We start from the raw sequence: 15,512 nt of genomic DNA on the forward strand, positions 1-15,512 counted from the left end.
AAAACTTTTGGAGAGAGAATACTTTTGGGTTTGTAGGGTATGATTACAAGATATAAAAGGATGATGCTAAATCCGAGTCCAGGGCCATTTGTTTGAATGTGGAAAAATTTCATGTAACAAATTTCTTTCAAAGTACAAAGTCAGAATTTGTGGTTGAGGACTAAAGTTCTTTACCATGTGGAAACTCTGGATCAAGAATCGGCTAGTTGAGATCACCCATTAACTATTACAATACATTATCATCATGATATCACTGTTGATGTAGGCATACCCATAATAAACATATAAGATATTATACATGTACGATGATTTAATTCACGTCCATTGATTACACATTGTGGACCCCTGCTTGGATGACTTTCTGTAAAACCATAGCAACTAGCATACTTTGTAGATGTCGTATGAATCTTGAAATATCAACCCGGATGGATGAAACTAGATACAAAATATTCTACCTCATCACTCGATAGTACAAGTCTAACCATGTGAATATATGTGTTGGATTAGAACATAGTAGACACCATCTAATAACTATTCAATGATGAAATTCATTAACAGATGTGAGAGGAACCACCATTAATGAAAATGGCCCTCAAGATACTAAGTGCAATCTATGAGTTGTGAATAAATGATCTGAAGTTGAACACTACAAAAAATCCTCTGGTCAATGGAAAATTATGAAAACCTATTGCAGAAAGTGAGGAAACCTTCCATTGATGTATGGAAGTCCCAAGGCACTAACAGAAGTTTCAAGATTAACTTCCTAAATAATTTGCCAAAGTCGATAGGAAGCAACCCCTTCGTAAGGGGGAATTGATGTATACCTCATCAATGACACAAAATGAATACCAATATATGAGATAGAATGTCATGACTCAGAGTTGGTTCAGAGGCGAAATACATGAAGGAAGGGTAAATGTATTGCAGAAGAGGTTAATTGAGAGTGGACTTGTCTTGAACATATCGACAACAGTTATATGGAATTGGCAGCATTGTCTCAAAGAACCATTACAAAGAATCTTGATAATGCATAATAAACAACGGGGAAATCATATTTCCCAATCCAAAATAGTCACATAGTTGAAAGAGGGTCATGTCCAAGAGTGAATTACTGCAAAAAATTAGGTTTTATACCCCGTTTCCCCAATTTATGCATCATTTTTGGCAAGTCTCTCTTTATTTTTTAACAACCTTGACAAGGATAACATGTTCTTGATTTGTAAGATCATCCTTTACATGAATTCTTCTATGTATGTTTAATGAAACCTTGGAAGGAGTGGTTTTGTCTCAAAATTCTCAACGAGTTCTACACTATTTATTTTTTTACGAGTCCAACGAAGGGATAAATTGACTACTTTTTCATATTTAGAGAGCTTGAAAACGAGAAAAAAAAAAACTATGAGAAGTTAATTTTCGTAAATTGGTTCATTGGGTCTGAAAAGACATAAAACAATACCTAGGTGAACCTTTTACTCATGCTGGACTAAATTATTCCTTTTTCATAAATAGTCAATCCAGTTCGTAAAAGGGTTAAACTTATACTAGGAATACGTCCTCTCATTTACTTTAACGAGTGCGGAAAAGACAATTGTACTAGGCAATATTTTCATGTTTTGGGAGTTCGAAAAGAGCTTTAAGAGGACTCTAGGGGGTTCCTTTTTTGTAAGTTTTAGAAAGCCTACAAAAGTGATAAAATTATGCTCGGTAACTTATTCACCTGTATTTACGAGCAATAGAAGGAACAAAGAATAAACACAGAATAGTTTTCACTTTTGCACAAGCTTGAAACACAGAAAAACTATTCTTGATAGTGGTTTCATTTTTTAACCCGAAACAAAGAAAAAATATGCTTGAAATAAGTACATTTCCTCGCAGATAAGAGTAGAGGTATTCCCCCTAGCTTCGTTTCGTCTGCCGACTCATCTAATGCACCTAGATAGAGTGTTGGTTACTAATAAGTAGTTGAAATGAAGATTCATTTATGGGATCAAGTGAAAAACTCGACTACACATTTACAAGATCTAGCCAAAGACTCAAATCAATTAGAGGGGGGTATGTTTCATTTTTTAATCTGGTTGACACAGGAAAAGAACCATGCTCAAAGTTTTTTTTCATTTTTATGCGAGCTTGAAACATAGGAGAAACTATGCCCATGGTGACCTGTTTCATTTTTTAACGACCTTGACAAAGTAAAATAACTATGGTCATAGAAATATTTACCTTGATCATGGCTTCCAAGAAGCCAAGGCTCTAGAAAGAATACATATCAATAGATTGATCATAGCTTCCATGAGGTTTTGATCATATGGAAGAACAAATCTCCAAAAGGAATACATATCAAGGGATCCAATATGGGTAGGAATATTAGGCTCCAATTGTCCCCATAAATAATTTACCATATCACTTATTGGATCTAGGTTAAATAAGTTGAGCAAGCAGTGAGAGACTCTTCTACATCAATATGTATGAACATGGAACAATTTTCCACATAAATAACTTCAGGAAAGGGGGATACCACTTCCATATTAGGAACATTTAGGGAAGTTGGATGGTTGGCAGTCAAATTAGGACCAATGAACGAAAGTTGGTCAATAATCACAACTTTTCCGTCATGCGGGAAATAAATCACTCAAAAGAGTGTGGAAATGACAATGTTCATGGCATAAACATAGTCTCGTCCAAGAACAAAATTGAAATCCAAGGGGCCTTGGACTACCATAATAGCAATACATACATTTTTTCATTATAAAGTAATAGGAAGTCGAGGAAGGATCCCAAAGGGCTCATCGGTTCTTCTGTTAAAAGAAAATGGATTCTTAGTAACAAACACAAGCTGAGGAGAAACTAAATCTTGCCAAGAAGTCATGGATATAATTTTAATAGAAGTGCCTTCATCTAAAATAGTCCATATATTTCCTTATCACAAGAATTCACCATGATTTGGAAGGACATGTAATAAGGAAGACAACGTTTTGTTAATTGATTCCAATCAAAGACGATTACCTCATTAGTTGGAGGGGGTTCCATGAGAATGGGAGAAATTCTCCCTTGTTCGACGGGATCTGATGTAACAAGAAGAACCTGAGTGGTATTAACTTCACTCTCTAAGGGGAGAGTAGGATTGAATAAAGATGTAATCGAGTCAACCACTTTCTCAACCAGCATGTGGTTGGAAAAAAACACATGGGATTTACACTCAGAGAGAGTGAGATTAACTATAGCTGGAATCATATCAATCACTTCATAAACTAATAGCAGATTGGGGGAAAATTACAAAAACCAATTGGAAGTCGCTGTTGAGAAACAGTAATGTTTTTCAACAATTTGGAGGCTTCATCCATATGAGGAAAAAGATAAATTTTATTACTTCCTTCACATAACATATAGGGAAACCTAAGTTTACCCTTTTTCGCAGAACCTTATTATCACTAGTTGATGGTTTTCCAATGGCATGATCTCCAGAGGCTAGTGAAAAGGGATGATGTGAGCTTCTAGACCACAGTTCTAATAATTGCGGAATACCAGGAAAATATATAAGAAGGTGGTCACCCTCAAAGTTCATGGAAGGGAATTTATTTTTATGAGGCATCTTGGAAGGTTTTTCAACATTAGCCACATTCATAGCTACTTATTTTGCTTCTTCTTCTTCTTAGCCTCTTGGTTACTAACATCAATATTTTCAAATGGCGAAGAAGAAGAAACGGAATAAGAGATGATGATCAAATAAGGTAAAGGTTAAAATTGAGGTTGGTGTTGTTGAGGAGAGATTTCTTATGCAGCAGTTAGAACCAAGGAGGTTGAAAACAACCATACTAGTGAAAATATCATGAATATAGGAAGTGACAATGTAGCCATGTGAGGACCAATATTTTAAAGAGGTTTCCTTGACTAGAAGAATCCATAATTGTTGCCATCAAACGCAACCTAAGGTCTACTAAGGAGTAGAAAGTGATAATTAAATCTAAGAAACAACTCAATGAAAAGGGTGACTAGTCATGAAGGGATTACTGGGTTGTTGTGAACTGCAATATACCATTAAGTACATGCAGGAAATATCCCTAAATGTTGTGTTCAATGTATCACAAACAACAAGTTATTAGACTCAATTACCTAGGGATGGTTTGAAAACTAATGGGTACTTCCATTATACACCAGAGGGTATGTGAAAGCACAGTTCACGGTAGTGTTGTCTAATGCATAACCATACAATGAGATCATTCCTATATACTCATTGTATGGGAATCTCCTTATTATATAACAAAATATACATGGAAGAATGATCCTCTATACTTTGAAGTGTTTGGAATACTGATCAACCGCAGAATGTAACACAGAGAATTTATGACAACTCCTACATTTAGAGACATTAAAATATGTCTTCTAGCCTGGACTAACTAGATGTTTCTTTACTTTTTCAAATGTTCGTTAGTTTCATCGATAAATTTCAAAGTTTATCTTGAATTAAGGTTTTGGTTTCAAGGATCAAAACGAATTCACCTGAAATCCTAAAATGCAACTAGCATGAGAAATCAATCTTTTCATTTAATGAAGATATAACTAAAGAAATGAAGGAGTTTCAATTCAATTAATGTAGGAAACAAATATTCCCAACAAGACCTTCAAAAATGCTATTCAAATTTCACAAATTCAAAGCCCTAATCAATAAGAGAATATATTTGTTTTTCTTTTTCTCTTTTTCAATTTTCAATGTAACAACAATTGAAACTATGACAATATTACTGAAACAAAATAAACTAAAGGAAATTACAACTATAATATTAAATATATTTTATGGAATCAATAATCAAGCTAAATGTAAAAAAATCTAATTGATAAGAAAAAATAAATTTCCTACCCAAAAATAAGTCACACTCAAAACTTACATAATTTGTTGGATTAATAGACCAGATCCCCAGGAAGGCATTCCAACAATATAGAATACAGAGAAAGATAGGGAAAATTATTTTTTTTTATATACATTTAGGATTGCCACAGGTAACATATGGAAACCAATGCGTGACACTGCACTTACTGAGAAAAGAGACTGCGTTGATAAACACTCTCAAAAGGACAAGTGCGATGGGGAAAATTCGTTTAAAAAATGAAAGAAAAACTATAACTAAGATTGAAATTAAGTTTTTCTAAGTCCAATGATAGTCTATACAATAGAAATAAGGTAATCTACAGAGGTCCTAATGGCTATGTAAAATAAATACACTAAAGAACATCATGTTCTCTAGTGGATTCACAAAGTTTTTTTGGGGATAAATTCCTTCTATGAACAAAAGTAATCTCCCTAGACTTAGTGGCTTAGCCTAGAAAAAATGAAGAGAAAACTATAATGTTTTTTTGTAGATTTTTTTAAATATGAAAGTAAAACCTACTTAGAATCCAATGCAAGCTTCCTTCTTCTCCTTGCTTGTTATCCCCAGCTCCAACCCCAATTTCTAAAATTGAAACCTGCAAATCATCCAAAACAAGCAATATAACACAATATACAAGATAAAATATATAAAAATCTCTAAACAAGAATTCAAGGATTCATTTTCTACATATGCATAATCAAGACAAAATGTATAGCAGAAAAAATGCACTTTTGTATCAATAGTGGCAGTAAACAATTACAACCATTGTAGGCCTTAGATTTTTAAATCACTCCCAACTTTCTTGTCCTTCCTTTGTCACAATGGTAAGCCTCCAACCACACATAAATGAAATGGATGGATTACGGACCTATAGACACAAATGAATAACATAAAGGCATAATCAGAGTCTCTAAAAGCTGTTGGGTGTGGAGCCTGATTAGCTTTTGTATTCAAAGGTATCGCCACTTTGGACCCCAGATTGAAATGGGGGGCTGCAGGGCTGGTCCAGGTGGGGGTGGCTGCGACCTTTGGGGAGCCCCCCCCCCCTAGCGGGGGGTTTCGGGGGCAGCACCCCCGAAGCTAAAAACAGATGTAAAATTGCCTTGTAAAAGTATAGTAATTTCTAGTCAATCTAGGCCGTTCATTAGGGGGATGATCTAACGATAGAACTTATGTTTTGTTTAGGGGTTTTTGCCCTAGAAGGCAATCCCTCTCTTTGTATGAGGGCATTGTATTGAGTCTGTGTAATATATGTGTATTCTCTGAGCGAGAAGCAGAGAGGTGAGACTATGAGAGAAAACAGAGGATATTACAGTGGATCTGTTGTAGGTTGTGTCTCTTCATTTTGCTGGATAATAGAAAGGAAGGACTGGCTGTTCAGGGTTGACGTAGCCCAAACTGGGTGAACCACATATATCTGTGTCTCTCTTGTTTTATGTGTTTTCTGTGTTTATATTTCTGCAATATTTTATGTGTTCCATTGCTCCGTTATATATAATTTTATAACAACGCCCAGACACTATTGGCAGGTGCTGCATTTATAGGGTAAATGAATTTTTGGATTTACCATATGTTGACGGTGCTGGACCTGCCAACATGTCAGGGGATCTCCCCAGTAAGAAGTCTGAACTAGAACTCAGACCATTTGGTGTAGGATTCCTAGCAGTGGGTCATACAATATTGCCTTCATTATGGTTTCGCACAGAGGCAAGTTATATGTCCCTATTGGTAGGAAAGGTGTGACATATGCAACAATTCAAGGAATGTGAATGAGTGGTTCTAACACACACAGAGTGAGGTGAGTGCACCCCTTGGAAACCTGTGAAAGCATAGAGTTAAGAATGCAACACATGAGCAAAGATGCATCACAACATGGAAGGCAAGTAAGCTAGAAATCCAGAGTGATGGTTAAACCAACAACACATTTCAGTAAGATTCATACATACATATACAGAAAATAGCTAGACATGCATGTGTAAGCAAACATATATATATATATATCATTTAGAGTAAACAATATAGTTGGAAGACAATACAATATATGCATGAAACATGCTGGCTCTGTTATATTAAGAAGTGAAAGTTCCAGTCATACAATACAACCATGACCAACCACTAGTTCCGACAGTGGAATGTTACAGTCACTACTGCCTGCTCCTCCAAAGAGATATACTAGCTCTGCACAATGGATAAGCCAAGGCGCGATATAATACTCTCCAATATTTCTCTACGATACTCCTATCAGAAGCTTGGCTAACCAAAATCATGTACAAAAGAGTTATGAGGGACTGTATATAGCAAACAGTGGGGTGGCCCTTGACATTCCCCTTTGTGATAGTTCAACTACCCTCATGACTCTTCACCTACTCTATCACTGTTACATCCTACTATCGACACTTGAACTTCTATTTGACAAGACATTATATACAATTTGCACATGTACCCATGTGAGATAAAATGGCTTGAGAAAGCCATGCAAGACATCACTATGACTCAGACAATTGTGGGAGGACCAACTCTTCAACATCCTCATGGTGGTCAACAGTAGCGAACTGATGCGAAGCTCGGTAGTTTGCAATGGTTTCCGTGTACTCTAAAGTGACATATTTATGGAAATGAACTCTTTCCTCCATAGCATCCGGGTACACTAATCGAGATCCTCTATCTAACTCATCTGATAACATGCGCATTATTGTCTTGAGTGTGTCTAGACCAGCGACATACTAATGTATAAGGTCCGCACTGATCACCAAGTATGGGCTGGTGCCTATGCACATCAACTCATCAAAGTACAAGTCAAGCTCCAGTCATACCTATTCCTTTCTCTTTTCCTGGGAAGCCTGCAAACTAGTGATGAGCTGTGGGAGATCTTCATAGTTCCAGATCTGACTTCGGATGTGTGCCTTCAGATCAACCACTCTGGGCTTCATCATCTTGGGCAATCGTAACAAGGATACCTTGTATCTGATTGTCTATATTTTCATGTAATCAACAACAGTGTGCACGTTCGAAAAGATACGTGCTCTCTTAGCACATCATTGTTGCCAACCGTTGAGATGGACAACTGTCTTATGCATGATACCCAACTTGGAATACAACACCTGTAGGACTGTGTCAAGGGACAATAATTCATCTAGTATTTCCTTCTTCAACTCTGCTCGGGCGGATTCTATAACCATTTCTCCCTGTTTGGCCGTCTGTAATTCCTTATCCATTCGCTCATTCTTAGCTATCAAGAAGAGAACACTCAAGCTAGTGGCTTTGGCGTGTGCTCTAGTAGCATAGGCTAATGTTATTGGATGTTTTCACACATCAGACATGATCACTCGTTCCTCAAACTATGGAGGAGATGTGTGATCATCTACAGTTGACACTCTGCAAGATTGCACAACTCTATGTTGGGACTCATCGAATGAGACATTGTGCATCTCTCCCTCCAGATTGTCTTCAAGGATTTCAGTGTCTCCTTGGTTGCTTGGGAATTTCTTCGCTTTTGGATCCAGTGAAGCTAGTGGGTCGACCTCTTCATGGTGAGGCATGAGGCCAAGGTCTTGCTCTAACTCTTGTTACTCCATGTTCATATCCATCTGCTCAAGTACTTGTTCAATCTCTTGAAGGAAGTCCTGCTCCTACAACAACTCACCTTCTCTGCTTTGTGCCAGCTATTTGGATGAGTTAACCACTTGCACGGGTGCAGTTTCATCTATTTGTACATGTTACGACCCCTATTTTACCTATTCTTGCTATGCTTCCTTCTCCTATCTTTGCAGTTTCTATTCCTTCTGGAGTTTCTCCTTCAACTCTTATAACTCCTCTGTTTCCTCCATTCTCCGTTTTTCTCTCTCCCTTTGTGTGTTCCCCTTGTCACATTGTTGCTTCTTCATCTCTATTTCCAAAGCTTCTTCTGCACAAGTGGGTTTGCTCAAAACTTGCAACTTTGTTCCTCCTCCATGCTTTTGAAAATCTTCCTCTTGCCTTTGTCGCGTGTTGGTATGTTTACCTCTGTTGTTGTTTCTGCCAATGCTCTCCTAGATGCTGCTTCACGCTACTTCACTAACCATTCCATAGCAATGTTGATTGGCTCATTGGGCCTGGAGAAGCTATAACAATATCTCCATGGGTCCTCCTCCACCTAATGACATGCCCTGTGGATCCACTGAAACTATACTATCACGCAGTGATCTTTTAAAAACAAATGTGGCTCATACAAATTGTAGCTTTGTGCATTGAAAGGATATTTCTTGATCACCTCTGCTTTGACATCCACATGCTTGAAATTTCATATCTTGTATAACCCAATCCACAACAGAAGAGTGGGCTAAGGTGACTTCTTCTTCTGGTGCAGCTTAGTTACTAGTCTTGCCGAGATGTGGTATTATACTTCTTGCATGATGAGCTTTTCCATGGAAAACTTCGGCAATACATGTGGAGGCTTCTTCGCGTTGTACATCCATATGAAGGTGTCGGACGGTGAGGCATACCAATCCGATATGTCAATCAATGCCTCCATTGATGCCTTTGACATGCTAGATGGATCCTTCTCAAATATCATCTTGTACACCTGCATGACAAAATGATCTGACAGTTGTGTGATAACTCCTCTGAAGTTGAATTCAAACAATAATTTACAATAAGTGTTCACAAAGGTCTCCGTCGATGCCCATGCCCACTTCAAGCCCAGGAACTCCTAACAGGCACATATTTCATCCAAGATGTAAACGAACATGTAGATATCTTCTTGTTGACCTTTGGGCCACTGTCGAGTTCTCGTTACCTGTTCCTTCAACCTATGAGCCGACCTGTCGGACCAGTTGCATTCTTTTCCTTCACTCGAAAGTTTTTCCTACACGATCAACCAACTCTGCAGGAAGGTTTCTCTGCTCTCTTGGCCATACAAGAGACATGCAAAGATGATCAAGTATTGATACGCCTTTTGCAGTATCTTTGTCTTGTAAACTTGGTTGGGTGTCATCCTGAATTTGGAGGACTCCTTCACCGAGTTCTTCAAGATATCCCTGGAGTTGGCATTGTTTTCGGGTATGCTGAAGGGTGTCTCCATGGTGATTGTTGGCTTCAACATATGGTACATTTTTTCATAATCTTGTGCCTTGAAGGTAGCAATATCCATCCCGCTGACACTGCTCAATGTCATCATCTCAAGATTAGTGTGCGATAGAATCCAATGTATCATGTCCGCGCATGGGAACACGGGATACCTGCATGCAATCTAGTTCAAGCCGGACATGTTAATGCTCACATAGACTTGGAAATCTTTGAGGTCTTCCCCAAATGTGCCTGCAAATGCATCATTGACCTCTTTCCATTTTAGCTTGATGTCCTTATCTACAATCAGCTTAGCGTATTCATAGATCGGCAAACTTGTAGACACTCACTCAACTGTTGCTCTAGTTGTGCTTCCATCGGTCTCCTTTAATCTTGCTCTCTTGGAAGCCATTGATGCTCAACTATTGAGAGCTGACAAACACCTGCTACGTCTGGAGACATGTGACGTGAATGGCAAGAAATCTGTCAGCTAAAACCAAAGAAAAATTGAAGAACGACATGCAACATACCTGGCATTGACTGGCAAGGATTGCGCAATTTTTCCTAGGAGAACAGGAGACTACCTGCTAGAACTATGAAAAAGGCAGTCTAGAATGCTAGGAGGTTGGTTGACTGCTAGAATTTTGCAATGCACAATCCAACTAGCCAGTTGGCTGCTGGGATTGCGCAATGCGCAATTTTAGCTGGCAGGGATTGCAGGCCCACTAACTGCATTGCACAATTTTCTAGGCTAGCAGTCACTGCCTCAAAGAATAATGCAATACAAGACTGGAGAATAGTCACTGGGTGAAATGCACATTTTCTAGGAGGAAGGAAAAGCCTTACCTCTCAGGATTGCGCAATGATGTCTTGGTGAGGAAAACTCTGGGCCAAGGTTGCTGTTACACAAAATATTGTCACCATGACTATTTTCAGTCAGTATGGGTCTATCATCATTCATACTGTCCTCCTTAGCAAGTCTCAAACCTCAGCTCTTCATGTCAAGCTTTGACGATGAGAGAAAGACCTTAAAAATCAATAAAGCTCTGGTTCTGCACTTTCTCTCACTGTTGCCTGCGGTCCCGCACCCCTTGTTCATGTTACCTGCGGACCTGCCCGCTCTGTCTCTAAAGGAGTGGGTGCAGACCCCTGTGAAAGTAAAAAAGGCACAAGTTTATTCTTAAAAACTCACTTGTGCTTAATTCTGGATGATTCTAGAAGGAATCTTGACGTGGATGGTTCGCTCCTAGGTGTTTCATGCATCCCAAAACTAAAGGAGCTAATCCCTTGATGAGAGGAGCTTATCCCTTTGAAGGAGTGCTTTATCCCTTTGAAGGTGGACCTAGTAACTTCCCTCCATTGCACTATAAATTAAGGCATTGGGCTGGTTGCTAGAGAGGTTAGAAGCTGCACATTTTTTAGGGTAAATGCTGTTGGAATTGAGACTTCCTAGTTAAGCTTGAGAGGAGAGATTACATACCTTTTGGCTTCATCGGGAAGAGAGTGAAACTTGTCAAAGTAGAGGAGATTCTTGTTGGACCCTGGGAGGAGCTTGTACAACATCAAGGCACTAAGGTTGTAAAGTTCTTCTTTGATTAAAGTTAATACAATCAGGTTCATTTTTCTCAACAAATTGTCTTATGTGATTTGTTTCATGAATTCCTTGATCATCATGATAAGTATGCTCTATTATATTGGCTTTTTAGGTGCTATTTAATGTGTGTGCTTGTTTGTGTTTGCGGATTCTTTACAAGGGAGCTCATTTGGATCAATGGAGCGTGGCTCCAACAAACTTGCACTGGACCCAAGGTAGGCCTAAAACACTTGTTTGCCTTTATCTATAAATTGCATATTTAGAGAAAGATAGAATTTGTTTGGTTTGTTTGTTGCTAGATATCATTAGATACTAGGGAGGTCGCTCTTGTCCGCAAGAATGACTTAACCAGCCGACAAAATGGCGACTCTGCTGGGGACTTGAATTTTTTATTTTTGTTTTTCTTTTACTTTGACTTGAGAAACTGTGTTTTTGTTTCTGTTTTGGCTTTATGTGTGTGGGATTAGGTAGGTTTAGTAGATCTTGAATTATTTTTTGTTTTTCATACTTTTTGGAGAGGACCGCACCCTCTGCTTGTAACACAGTGCGGACATACCCGCACTTTTTCTTTACACACAGAGCGGTCCCGCACCTAGGTGAACTAGGGGCCTGCAGACCCTGTCAAAATTTTGAAAAACTTAATATTTTCTCATTCAATCAGCTTAGGATTTGTTTAGGTGTTTTATCCTCTGCCTAGATCTGCAGAAACCTTTCTTAGGTTAATTCCATTGGCATTAGGGTTTTAGGTGAAATTCCTAGAAGTTTTGGTTGCCGAGCTTGATTTTCATTTTGGTCTTGTAGTAACTCAGAACTTAGAAGCCTTAGAAACCTCAGATCACCTTGGTTTTTTACTGGCCTTCTTATGAGTCTGACCATTTTGTAAAATCTGCCTTTGTTGAGGAATCCATCTTGTGTTTCTCTTTGCGAAAATTCGAAAGGACTTGTGTTGAAAGTTTTGGATTTCATTTTTAGAAAAGAAAACAAAAATTGGTTGTTTTTTGACTGATTTGTGATTCTGGACAAATTAGTCCTCAGTTTGCTTATAGCTAAGTAAAACATCCTTGAAAATATATCTTGTAAGCTTTTACTTCAAATAGTTTTTTAGAATTTATAGATCTCAAGATTAGATTTTTCCATAGTTTTGAGTGTTTTATAAAAATTAAAAAAATCTCTTTTGAAAAAGTTTGTTTTTGTAGTATTTGGGTGTTTGAAAGAAAAGGGAAATTTTCGTGAGCATAGCTAGTTGTCTCGTTTTTTAGTGTATTGGAAAAGACAAAAAGTTCTTCTTTTGATTTGATTGTTAAGAAAAGATTTATTTTTACAAGCATTTGCATTCTCAACTCTTTCCTAGCTAGAAATTCATTGAAGGGAAAAGATTACTTATCATCTTAAGTGCAAATTTTTTTAGTGATTTGGAGTCGAATCTTCACACCATAAGTTTCATCTCCGCACCTTTTGACTTAAGAAAAAACCAATAAAAATAACGCTTAAAGTAAAATCTATGTAGTAATCTTTTATTTTCTAGGGCTCTTTATCACCAACATAGCTTAAGCTAGTATCTTGGAGTAGGGAGTAATTAACTCTCCAAGATAGTAAAACAAACAAGTAGCTATATCTTGTGGTAGTAGATAAAATCCAATTGTTACATCTATGCTCTAGGAAAGCTCCTTTTAAAGGAGAAGCACGAGATCATATCTGAAGCAGTGTGGGAATCAATCCTTCCTCATTAGGAACGATAGAAGATATTCACGTATTAAAAACGGTAAACCTCAGATTAACCATTGTCGAGGAGCCTGGGGTCATTTGTTGGTAAACCTTGGATTATGTCAAGGAGCCTTCAAGGGGATTGAGCTTGTTACTCTACCCTTGCGTGCGTATCAAATCATAGACTATTCCCCCAGGTATATTTGTTTCCGTTGGTAACCATAGTGACCATATTCTATAGGATTCTTTCCTAAGGTGACGGTTGAGGGAAGATCCCACTGTACCTGGAGCAGACATCGGCTAGACTCACTTGCATTTTCTGGGGGGTTCTCTTCACTCGAGACGGTTTAGTGGAGAAACTTGTGCCAGTCTATTCATTAAGCAGGTTGTCGGGGTAAATGTTCCAACCGCCATTTCTGTATTGAATTCTCCGACGTTGGATTTCATCACCAACTAGTGTTTTCGGTACGGAAAGTTACTGTTTGTGTGTGGTTTGACCTCCTAGATTCTTTAGGCATGTGATTCAAAATTTTTGGTTCTTTAGAGGCTTTAGGTGGTTTTCATTGAGATTTTTCTTTGTTTGCGTGTGAAGTATTTAAAATATTTAATCGTGGCTGAATTACCGAGGAAGTCCCGTAGACTTCGGGGCCAACCTCCTGAGTTTTCACCGAGCCAGCTTGAAGGGCTACGAGCCCTTGTAACTCCTAGTGACAGTAGAGTTGGGTCACTTGAAGAAGGAGAGTCTTCTTTAGTGGTACATCCTGATTATCAAGCTCTAGTAGCATATTATAATCCACAATCTATTTCATTTTCTGAAGTTACTGGTAGTTTTTCATCTACTAGTGATTTAGCTGAGGAACCTGAAATATCTGAACCTGAAACTGAACCTGCTACTACTCCAACATCAGGATCTGCCTCTCCAACTTCCAGTGGTCCTGGTTTACCTAGGGTAGAAAGAGTAATTACCCAAAATCTTCCTTCTGGACTTATAGCTATTGAAGAACTTGTTACTCTGGAAGAAAGTATCCCTATCCTTGAAAATCAACCAGCTATAGAACTTAGGGAGCGTGAATCGATCTTTTACAGTCCACCTAGGAGGGACGCTTGGTATCTTTCATTGACCAATTTTTTGGAAAACCCGGGACTAAGTTTTTCACCACCTCGCATTCCTTTTCACCCAACACCTAGAGGTTATTATCCTCTATTAAATATGTCAAGGCAGTCGTCCATGTTTTCTCAATCTCCAGAAACCTTTTTATATGACGGTCCTTCTGTTCCCTCTAGGTATCAGTCACTTACTGGTACTTTTTTGGGAGCATCTCCTCAACCTATTGAACAAGGGTTATTAACTAGTAATAACGGAACTAAGCCGTTGAGTGTAGAAGATATTCTTATGATGTCAGGTACTATTCCTAATCCGCAACCTCAAGGTGGCCAGTTACCGCCTGGGGGGCAGCCTCAAAGTCCTCAATTATCGCTTGGGGGGCAACCTCAAGGTACCCAATTTCTGCCTGGGGGGCAACCTCAAGGACAGTACATACCTACGGGATAGTACATTCCTCAAGGTCAACCCCAGACTCAGTATGTACCTCAAGGTCAACCCCAGTATCAATATGTACCTCAAGGTCAACCCCAGTATCAGTACGTGCCTCAAGGTTATCAACCTCAAGGTCAGTACCCAACCCAAGGTTTCCAACCACCTTCCAGTCAATCATTTGTCCAAGGAGCTAGAAATGTACCTTTGAATTATCAACCCTACCCTCAACCCGGTTATGGTCCTCAATATTCTCAACCTGCTATGGGTCCGTACCCCGGAATGAACTTAGTGTGGGATCCATCTCAATCTCAACAGATCTTGCAACTGAATGTGCAGTTTTCATCTCAATCTGGACAACCCTTGGTTTCTGGTTCAACCCAGCAACCTGTCCAGTCTACTATTCAAACTTCTGCACCTTCTGTAGTTTCTCAGCCTGGGCCTAGTACGCCTCGTACTCTGCCTCAAATGACTGCTGCAACATCTGTTCAATCTACCCCACCTACTTCTGGAGTATCGACAGCTCCGGTTTCTACTGTTCCTGTATCAACTCCTCAAGCATCTTTACCTCAGTCTGGATCCACAATTCAGACTTCGGTTCAAATGCCTGTAGGACAACCTGGTCCAAGTACGGTTGTCACAAGTCAACCTCAATTTACTTATCAACCGTACCAGGGACAGTACCAATTCAGTCCTGCTATGCAACAACCAGTCTATCAGTATCAACCATACCCTGGATATACATATCAACAACCTCAACAACCCCAGTACA

This window comes from Pinus tabuliformis, chromosome 8, assembly GCF_031772625.1.
Source record: "Pinus tabuliformis cultivar Carrire ecotype Pingquan chromosome 8, CPIR1, whole genome shotgun sequence".
In the NCBI taxonomy this organism is placed as follows: Eukaryota; Viridiplantae; Streptophyta; class Pinopsida; order Pinales; family Pinaceae; genus Pinus; species Pinus tabuliformis.